Source organism: Oncorhynchus nerka, linkage group LG20, assembly GCF_034236695.1.
Source record: "Oncorhynchus nerka isolate Pitt River linkage group LG20, Oner_Uvic_2.0, whole genome shotgun sequence".
NCBI classification, from domain to species: Eukaryota; Metazoa; Chordata; class Actinopteri; order Salmoniformes; family Salmonidae; genus Oncorhynchus; species Oncorhynchus nerka.
Genome location: NC_088415.1, coordinates 7,530,331 through 7,542,683, shown reverse-complemented (window position 1 = coordinate 7,542,683; position 12,353 = coordinate 7,530,331).

Below are 12,353 nucleotides of genomic sequence, written 5' to 3'. Positions count from 1 at the left end.
TTGACAGGTCACGTTTCGGAGGACTCATGACCCGACCTTTCGCCACTCCTGATCCCGTTGGGGAGTTGCAGCGACGACACAAGATCCTAATTGGATCGCAGTTTTGGATTTCACGAAATAGGGGAGAAAAAGGATTAAAAATCTATAAACATCTAATTAACACAGATTCATAGTCTTATTCAGCATGAAATAATGGACCCACAATGCCCTATGTTGACCTACTGTACTGTATAGGTTGACCTGGCCAACAGTAACCTGGTCCTGGGATGTTATATCCCCTGTTGTATCTACTGTATGCTGTATGCTGGCCAACAGTAACCTGGTCCTGGGATGTTATATCACCTGTTGTATCTACTGTATGCTGTATGCTGGCCAACAGTAACCTGGTCCTGGGATGTTATATCACCTGTTGTATCTACTGTATGCTGGCCAACAGTAACCTGGTCCTGGGATGTTATATCACCTGTTGTATCTACTGTATGCTGGCCAACAGTAACCTGGTCCTGGGATGTTATATCACCTGTTGTATCTACTGTATGCTGGCCAACAGTAACCTGGTCCTGGGATGTTATATCACCTGTTGTATCTACTGTATGCTGTATGCTGGCCAACAGTAACCTGGTCCTGGGATGTTATACAACCTACTGTATATCAGGCTCAGCTGGGCTCTGGATAACCATCTGTTCCAATGGAGAAGACTACTTACCTAAGCATTGTCTTACACCACACCGTAGTAGGTCTACCTATGAATAAGCATCTGGTACTACAGAGATACGCATTGGCCTATACCACACTACTACTACGTACAGTACATGACCTGCCATCACTAGTACAGGCTTCACAAGCCCAAACCCTCTCAGCTTATTCAGGCAAGTAAGTTAAGGATAAAGTCTTCTTTAAAATGTTGACCTGCAAAGTAAAAGGGATCATGACTGTGACCTTGGTAAATAACTCTATAGTCATGGATGTGAGATAGTGATTGATATTCAAATCAAATCAAATCAAATCAAATCAAAACAAATTTTATTTGTCACATACACATGGTTAGCAGATGTTAATGCGAGTGTAGCGAAATGCTTGTGCTTCTAGTTCCGACAATGCAGTGATAACCAACAAGTAATCTAACTAACAATTCCAAAACTACTGTCTTATACACAGTGTAAGGGGATAAGGAATATGTACATAAGGATATATGAATGAGTGATGGTACAGAGCAGCATACAGTAGATGGTATCGAGTACAGTATATACATATGAGATGAGTATGTAAACAAAGTAAACAAAGTGGCATAGTTAAAGTGGCTAGTGACATAAGAATGCAGTCGATGATCTAGAGTACAGTATATACATATGCATATGAGATGAATAATGTAGGGTAAGTAACATTATATAAGGTAGCATTGTTTAAAGTGGCTAGTGATATATTTACATCATTTCCCTTCGATTCCCATTATTAAAGTGGCTGGAGTTGAGTCAGTGTCAGTGTAAGTGTGTTGGCAGCAGCCACTCAATGTTAGTGGTGGCTGTTTAACAGTCTGATGGCCTTGAGATAGAAGCTGTTTTTCAGTCTCTCGGTCCCAGCTTTGATGCACCTGTACTGACCTCGCCTTCTGGATGATAGCGGGGTGAACAGGCAGTGGTTCGGGTGGTTGATGTCCTTGATGATCTTTATGGCCTTCCTGTAACATCGGGTGGTGTAGGTGTCCTGGAGGGCAGGTAGTTTGCCCCCGGTGATGCGTTGTGCAGATATTTAAAACCATCCATCAGAAGAAAACAAGAATATTAACATTTTGGATCATTTCACAAGCCATTGATTGCATCTTCCTCAAGGTATATTATTATTCCACAGCATAGTTTCTATGGAGTTTACACAGATGTCATGAATTAAATCATGTACAATATCCGAAATTGAAAACTGATTGATTACTTATATGTATGTAGAAGAAGAATACAGTATTTTATTGAACAATTTTCCTTACTGAATGTCTACTGTAAAACAGAATGTTCCAAACAAACACAGATCAAATACATTAAGACTTCACTGAGTTTAAGTTCATATGAGGAAATCAGTCAATTGAAATAAATTCATTAGGCCCTAATCTATGGATTTCACATGAGTGGGAATACAGATATGCATCTGTTGGTCACAAAACCAGTCAGTGTCTTGTGTGACCACCATTTGCCTCATGCAGCGCGAAACATCTCCTTCGCACAGTTGATCAAATTAAAAATCAAATTGTATTTGTCACATGCGCCAAATACAACAGGTGTAGTGAAATGCTTACAGTATGTACAAGCCCTTAACCAACAATGCAGTTCAAGAAATAGAGTTAAGAAAATATTTACTAACTAAAATAAAAAGTAACACAATAAAATAACAATAACGAGGCTATATACAGGGGGTACCGGTACCGAGTCAATGTGTGGAAGTACAGGTTAGTTGAGGTCATTTGTACGTTGGTAGGGGTGAAGTGATGATAAACAGTGAGCAGCAGCATGGGGGGGTCATTGTCAATAGTCCGGGTGGCCATTTTATTAATTGTTCAGCAGTATTATGGCTGTTAAGAAGCCTTTTGGACCTAGACTTGGCGCTCCGGTACCGCTTGCCGTGCGGTAGCAGAGAGAGTCTATGACTTGGGTGACTGGAGTCTTTGACAATTTTTTGGGCCTTCCTCTGACACTGCCTAGTATATATGTCTTGGATGGCAGGAAGCTTGGCCCCAGTGATGTACTGGGCCGTACGCACTACCCTCTGTAGCGCCTTACGGTCAGATGCCAAGCAGTTGCCAAACCAGGCGGTGATGCAACCAGTCAGGATGCTCTCGATGGTGCAGCTGTATAACTTTTTGAGGATCTGGGAACCCATGCATAATCTTTTCAGTCTCCTGAGAGGGGAACGGTGTTGTCGTGCCCTCTTCACGACTGTCTTGGTGTGTTTGGACCATGATAGTTTGTTGGTGATGTGGACACCAAGGAACTTCAAACTCTCGACCCGCTCCACTACAACTCCGTCGATGTGAATGGGGGCGTGTTCGTCCCCCCTTTTCCTGTAGTCAACAATCAGCTCCTTTGTCTTGCTCACATTGAGGAGAGGTTGTTGTCCTGGCACCACACTTCTAGGTCTCTGACCTCCTCCCTGTAGGCGGTTTCATTGTTGTCGGTGATCAGGCCTACCACTATTGTGATGTCAGGGAACTTAATGATGGTGTTGGAGTTGTGCTTGGCTATGCAGTCTTGGGTGAACCGGGAGTACAGTAGGGGACTAAGCACACACCCCTGAGGGGCCCCGGTGTTGAGAATCAGCGTAGCAGATGTGGAGACTAGTAATCAGCGTAGCAGACTAGTGGAATGATAAACAGACTGGTACCCAGACTAGTGGAATGATAAACAGACTGGTACCCAGACTAGTGGAATGATTAACAGACTGCTACCCAGACTAGTGGAATGATAAACAGACTGGTACCCAGACTAGTGGAATGATAAACAGACTGCTACCCAGACTAGTGGAATGATAAACAGACTGCTAGCCAGACTAGTGGAATGATAAACAGACTGGTACCCAGACTAGTGGAATGATAAACAGACTGGTACCCAGACTAGAGGAATAATAAACAGACTGCTACCCAGACTAGTGGAATGATAAACAGACTGCTACCCAGACTAGTTGAATGATAAACAGACTGGAACCCAGACTAGTGGAATGATAAAAAGACTAGTGGAATGATAAACATACTGGTACCCAGACTAGTGGAATGATAAACGGACTGCTACCCAGACTAATGGAATGATAAACAGACTGGTACCAAGACTAGTGGAATGATAAACAGACTGCTACCCAGACTAGTGGAATGATAAACAGACTGGTACCCAGACTAGTGGAATGATTAACAGACTGCTACCCAGACTAGTGGAATGATAAACAGACTGGTACCCAGACTAGTGGAATGATAAACAGACTGCTACCCAGACGAGTGGAATGATAAACATACTGGTACCCAGACTAGTGGAATGATAAACAGACTACTAGCCAGACTAGTGGAATGATAAACAGACTGGTACCCAGACTAGTGGAATGATAAACAGACTGCTACCCAGACTAGTGGAATGATAAACAGACTGGTACCTAGACTAGAGGAATAATAAACAGACTGCTACCCAGACTAGTGGAATGATAAACAGACTGGAACCCAGACTAGTGGAATAATAAACAGACTGCTACCCAGACTAGTGGAATGATAAACAGACTGGTACCCAGACTAGTGGAATGATAAACAGACTGCTACCCAGACTAGTGGAATGATTAACAGACTGCTACCCAGACTAGTGGAATGATAAACAGACTGGTACCCAGACTAGTGGAATGATAAACAGACTGCTACCCAGACTAGTGGAATGATAAACAGACTGGTACCCAGACTAGAGGAATAATAAACAGACTGCTACCCAGACTATTGGAATGATAAACAGACTGCTACCCAGACTAGTTGAATGATAAACAGACTGGAACCCAGACTAGTGGAATAATAAACAGACTGCTACCCAGACTAGTGGAATGATAAACAAACTGGTACCCAGACTAGTGGAATGATAAACAGACTGCTACCAAGACTAGTGGAATGATAAAAAGACTAGTGGAATTATAAACATACTGGTACCCAGACTAGTGGAATGATAAACAGACTGCTACCCAGACTAGTGGAATGATAAACAGACTGGTACCCAGACTAGTGGAATGATAAACAGACTGCTACCCAGACTAGTGGAATGATTAACAGACTGCTACCCAGACTAGTGGAATGATAAACAGACTGGTACCCAGACTAGTGGAATGATAAACAGACTGCTACCCAGACTAGTGGAATGATAAACAGACTGGTACCCAGACTAGTGGAATGATAAACAGACTGCTACCCAGACTAGTGGAATGATAAACAGACTGGTACCAGACTAGTGGAATGATAAACAGACTGGTACCCAGACTAGTGGAATGATAAACAGACTGCTACCAAGACTACTGGAATGATAAACAGACTAGTGGAATGATAAACATACTGGTACCCAGACTAGTGGAATGATAAACAGACTGGTACCCAGACTAGTGGAATGACAAACAGACTGGTACCCAGACTAGTGGAATGATAAACAGACTGCTACCAAGACTAGTGGAATGATAAACAGACTAGTGGAATGATAAACATACTGGTACCCAGACTAGTGGAATGATAAACGGACTGCTACCCAGACTAATGGAATGATAAACAGACTGCTACCCAGACTAGTGGAATGATAAACAGACTGCTACCCAGACTAGTGGAATGATTAACAGACTGCTACCCAGACTAGTGGAATGATAAACAGACTGGTACCCAGACTAGTGGAATGATAAACAGACTGCTACCCAGACTAGTGGAATGATAAACAGACTGGTACCCAGACTAGTGGAATGATAAACAGACTGGTACCCAGACTAGTGGAATGATAAACAGACTGCTACCCAGACTAGTGGAATGATAAACAGACTGGTACCCAGACTAGTGGAATGATAAACAGACTGTTACCCAGACTAGTGGAATAATAAACAGACTGCTACCCAGACTAGTGGAATGATAAACAGACTGGTACACAGACTAGTGGAATGATAGACTGTTACCCAGACTAGTGGAATGATTAACAGACTGCTACCCAGACTAGTGGAATGATAAACAGACTGCTACCAAGACTAGTGGAATGATAAACAGACTAGTGGAATGATAAACATACTGGTACCCAGACTAGTGGAATGATAAACAGACTGCTACCCAGACTAGTGGAATGATAAACAGACTGGTACCCAGACTAGTGGAATGATAAACAGACTGCTACCCAGACTAGTGGAATGATTAACAGACTGCTACCCAGACTAGTGGAATGATAAACAGACTGGTACCCAGACTAGTGGAATGATAAACAGACTGCTACCCAGACTAGTGGAATGATAAACAGACTGCTACCCAGACTAGTGGAATGATTAACAGACTGCTACCCAGACTAGTGGAATGATAAACAGACTGGTACCCAGACTAGTGGAATGATAAACAGACTGCTACCCAGACTAGTGGAATGATTAACAGACTGCTACCCAGACTAGTGGAATGATAAACAGACTGGTACCCAGACTAGTGGAATGATAAACAGACTGCTACCCAGACTAGTGGAATAATAAACAGACTGCTACCCAGACTAGTGGAATGATTAACAGACTGCTACCCACACTAGTGGAATGATAAACAGACTGCTACCCAGACAAGTGGAATGATAAACAGACTAGTGGAATGATAAACATACTGGTACCCAGACTAGTGGAATGATTAACAGACTAGTGGAATGATAAACAAACTGGTACCCAGACTAGTGGAATGATAAACAGACTGCTACCAAGGCTAGTGGAATGATAAACAGACTGGTACCCAGACTAGTGGAATGATAAACAGACTGCTACCCAGACTAGTGGAATGATTAACAGACTGCTACCCAGACTAGTGGAATGATAAACAGACTGCTACCCAGACTAATGGAATGATAAACAGACTGCTACCCAGACTAGTGGAATGATAAACAGACTGCTACCCAGACTAGTGGAATGATTAACAGACTGCTACCCAGACTAGTGGAATGATAAACAGACTGCTACCAAGACTAGTGGAATAATAAACAGACTGGTACCCAGACTAGTGGAATAATAAACAGACTGCTACCCAGACTAGTGGAATAATAAACAGACTGGTACCCAGACTAGTGGAATGATAAACAGACTGCTACCCAGACTAGTGGAATGATAAACAGACTGGTACCCAGACTAGTGGAATGATTAACAGACTGCTACCCACACTAGTGGAATGATAAACAGACTGGTACCCAGACTAGTGGAATGATAAACAGACTGCTACCCAGACAAGTGGAATGATAAACAGACTAGTGGAATGATAAACATACTGGTACCCAGACTAGTGGAATGATTAACAGACTAGTGGAATGATAAACAAACTGGTACCCAGACTAGTGGAATGATACACAGACTGCTACCAAGGCTAGTGGAATGATAAAAAGACTAGTGGAATGATAAACATACTGGTACCAAGACTAGTGGAATGATAAACAGACTGCTACCCAGACTAGTGGAATGATAAACAGACTGGTACCCAGACTAGTGGAATGATAAACAGACTGCTACCCAGACTAGTGGAATGATTAACAGACTGCTACCCAGACTAGTGGAATGATAAACAGACTGGTACCCAGACTAGTGGAATGATAAACAGACTGCTACCCAGACTAGTGGAATGATAAACAGACTGCTACCCAGACGAGTGGAATGATAAACAGACTGGTACCCAGACTAGTGGAATGATAAACAGACTGCTAGCCAGACTAGTGGAATGATAAACAGACTGGTACCCAGACTAGTGGAATGATAAACAGACTGCTACCCAGACTAGTGGAATGATAAACAGACTGGTACCCAGACTAGAGGAATAATAAACAGACTGCTACCCAGACTAGTGGAATGATAAACAGACTGCTACCCAGACTAGTTGAATGATAAACAGACTGGAACCCAGACTAGTGGAATAATAAACAGACTGCTACCCAGACTAGTGGAATGATAAACAAACTGGTACCCAGACTAGTGGAATGATAAACAGACTGCTACCAAGACTAGTGGAATGATAAAAAGACTAGTGGAATTATAAACATACTGGTACCCAGACTAGTGGAATGATAAACAGACTGCTACCCAGACTAGTGGAATGATAAACAGACTGGTACCCAGACTAGTGGAATGATAAACAGACTGCTACCCAGACTAGTGGAATGATTAACAGACTGCTACCCAGACTAGTGGAATGATAAACAGACTGGTACCCAGACTAGTGGAATGATAAACAGACTGCTACCCAGACTAGTGGAATGATAAACAGACTGGTACCCAGACTAGTGGAATGATAAACAGACTGCTACCCAGACTAGTGGAATGATAAACAGACTGGTACCAGACTAGTGGAATGATAAACAGACTGGTACCCAGACTAGTGGAATGATAAACAGACTGCTACCAAGACTACTGGAATGATAAACAGACTAGTGGAATGATAAACATACTGGTACCCAGACTAGTGGAATGATAAACAGACTGGTACCCAGACTAGTGGAATGACAAACAGACTGGTACCCAGACTAGTGGAATGATAAACAGACTGCTACCAAGACTAGTGGAATGATAAACAGACTAGTGGAATGATAAACATACTGGTACCCAGACTAGTGGAATGATAAACGGACTGCTACCCAGACTAATGGAATGATAAACAGACTGCTACCCAGACTAGTGGAATGATAAACAGACTGCTACCCAGACTAGTGGAATGATTAACAGACTGCTACCCAGACTAGTGGAATGATAAACAGACTGGTACCCAGACTAGTGGAATGATAAACAGACTGCTACCCAGACTAGTGGAATGATAAACAGACTGGTACCCAGACTAGTGGAATGATAAACAGACTGGTACCCAGACTAGTGGAATGATAAACAGACTGCTACCCAGACTAGTGGAATGATAAACAGACTGGTACCCAGACTAGTGGAATGATAAACAGACTGTTACCCAGACTAGTGGAATAATAAACAGACTGCTACCCAGACTAGTGGAATGATAAACAGACTGGTACCCAGACTAGTGGAATGATAGACTGTTACCCAGACTAGTGGAATGATTAACAGACTGCTACCCAGACTAGTGGAATGATAAACAGACTGCTACCAAGACTAGTGGAATGATAAACAGACTAGTGGAATGATAAACATACTGGTACCCAGACTAGTGGAATGATAAACAGACTGCTACCCAGACTAGTGGAATGATAAACAGACTGGTACCCAGACTAGTGGAATGATAAACAGACTGCTACCCAGACTAGTGGAATGATTAACAGACTGCTACCCAGACTAGTGGAATGATAAACAGACTGGTACCCAGACTAGTGGAATGATAAACAGACTGCTACCCAGACTAGTGGAATGATAAACAGACTGCTACCCAGACTAGTGGAATGATTAACAGACTGCTACCCAGACTAGTGGAATGATAAACAGACTGGTACCCAGACTAGTGGAATGATAAACAGACTGCTACCCAGACTAGTGGAATGATTAACAGACTGCTACCCAGACTAGTGGAATGATAAACAGACTGGTACCCAGACTAGTGGAATGATAAACAGACTGCTACCCAGACTAGTGGAATAATAAACAGACTGCTACCCAGACTAGTGGAATGATTAACAGACTGCTACCCACACTAGTGGAATGATAAACAGACTGCTACCCAGACAAGTGGAATGATAAACAGACTAGTGGAATGATAAACATACTGGTACCCAGACTAGTGGAATGATTAACAGACTAGTGGAATGATAAACAAACTGGTACCCAGACTAGTGGAATGATAAACAGACTGCTACCAAGGCTAGTGGAATGATAAACAGACTGGTACCCAGACTAGTGGAATGATAAACAGACTGCTACCCAGACTAGTGGAATGATTAACAGACTGCTACCCAGACTAGTGGAATGATAAACAGACTGCTACCCAGACTAATGGAATGATAAACAGACTGCTACCCAGACTAGTGGAATGATAAACAGACTGCTACCCAGACTAGTGGAATGATAAACAGACTGCTACCCAGACTAGTGGAATGATTAACAGACTGCTACCCAGACTAGTGGAATGATAAACAGACTGGTACCCAGACTAGTGGAATGATAAACAGACTGCTACACAGACTAGTGGAATGATAAACAGACTGGTACCCAGACTAGTGGAATGATAAACAGACTGGTACCCAGACTAGTGGAATGATAAAAAGACTGCTACCCAGACTAGTGGAATGATAAACAGACTGGTACCCAGACTAGTGGAATGATAAACAGACTGTTACCCAGACTAGTGGAATAATAAACAGACTGCTACCCAGACTAGTGGAATGATAAACAGACTGGTACCCAGACTAGTGGAATGATAGACTGTTACCCAGACTAGTGGAATGATTAACAGACTGCTACCCAGACTAGTGGAATGATAAACAGACTGCTACCAAGACTAGTGGAATAATAAACAGACTGGTACCCAGACTAGTGGAATAATAAACAGACTGCTACCCAGACTAGTGGAATAATAAACAGACTGCTACCCAGACTAGTGGAATGATAAACAGACTGCTACCCAGACTAGTGGAATGATAAACAGACTGGTACCCAGACTAGTGGAATGATTAACAGACTGCTACCCACACTAGTGGAATGATAAACAGACTGGTACCCAGACTAGTGGAATGATAAACAGACTGCTACCCAGACAAGTGGAATGATAAACAGACTAGTGGAATGATAAACATACTGGTACCCAGACTAGTGGAATGATTAACAGACTAGTGGAATGATAAACAAACTGGTACCCAGACTAGTGGAATGATAAACAGACTGCTACCAAGGCTAGTGGAATGATAAAAAGACTAGTGGAATGATAAACATACTGGTACCAAGACTAGTGGAATGATAAACAGACTGCTACCCAGACTAGTGGAATGATAAACAGACTGGTACCCAGACTAGTGGAATGATAAACAGACTGCTACCCAGACTAGTGGAATGATTAACAGACTGCTACCCAGACTAGTGGAATGATAAACAGACTGGTACCGAGACTAGTGGAATGATAAACAGACTGCTACCCAGACTAGTGGAATGATAAACAGACTGCTACCCAGACGAGTGGAATGATAAACAGACTGGTACCCAGACTAGTGGAATGATAAACAGACTGCTAGCCAGACTAGTGGAATGATAAACAGACTGGTACCCAGACTAGTGGAATGATAAACAGACTGCTACCCAGACTAGTGGAATGATAAACAGACTGGTACCCAGACTAGAGGAATAACAAACAGACTGCTACCCAGACTAGTGGAATGATAAACAGACTGCTACCCAGACTAGTTGAATGATAAACAGACTGGAACCCAGACTAGTGGAATAATAAACAGACTGCTACCCAGACTAGTGGAATGATAAACAGACTGGTACCCAGACTAGTGGAATGATAAACAGACTGGTACCCAGACTAGTGGAATGATAAACAAACTGGTACCCAGACTAGTGGAATGATAAACAGACTGCTACCAAGACTAGTGGAATGATAAAAAGACTAGTGGAATTATAAACATACTGGTACCCAGACTAGTGGAATGATAAACAGACTGCTACCCAGACTAGTGGAATGATAAACAGACTGGTACCCAGACTAGTGGAATGATAAACAGACTGCTACCCAGACTAGTGGAATGATTAACAGACTGCTACCCAGACTAGTGGAATGATAAACAGACTGGTACCCAGACTAGTGGAATGATAAACAGACTGCTACCCAGACTAGTGGAATGATAAACAGACTGGTACCCAGACTAGTGGAATGATAAACAGACTGTTACCCAGACTAGTGGAATAATAAACAGACTGCTACCCAGACTAGTGGAATGATAAACAGACTGGTACCCAGACTAGTGGAATGATAGACTGTTACCCAGACTAGTGGAATGATTAACAGACTGCTACCCAGACTAGTGGAATGATAAACAGACTGCTACCAAGACTAGTGGAATAATAAACAGACTGGTACCCAGACTAGTGGAATAATAAACAGACTGCTACCCAGACTAGTGGAATAATAAACAGACTGCTACCCAGACTAGTGGAATGATAAACAGACTGCTACCCAGACTAGTGGAATGATAAACAGACTGGTACCCAGACTAGTGGAATGATTAACAGACTGCTACCCACACTAGTGGAATGATAAACAGACTGGTACCCAGACTAGTGGAATGATAAACAGACTGCTACCCAGACAAGTGGAATGATAAACAGACTAGTGGAATGATAAACATACTGGTACCCAGACTAGTGGAATGATTAACAGACTAGTGGAATGATAAACAAACTGGTACCCAGACTAGTGGAATGATAAACAGACTGCTACCAAGGCTAGTGGAATGATAAAAAGACTAGTGGAATGATAAACATACTGGTACCAAGACTAGTGGAATGATAAACAGACTGCTACCCAGACTAGTGGAATGATAAACAGACTGGTACCCAGACTAGTGGAATGATAAACAGACTGCTACCCAGACTAGTGGAATGATTAACAGACTGCTACCCAGACTAGTGGAATGATAAACAGACTGGTACCGAGACTAGTGGAATGATAAACAGACTGCTACCCAGACTAGTGGAATGATAAACAGACTGCTACC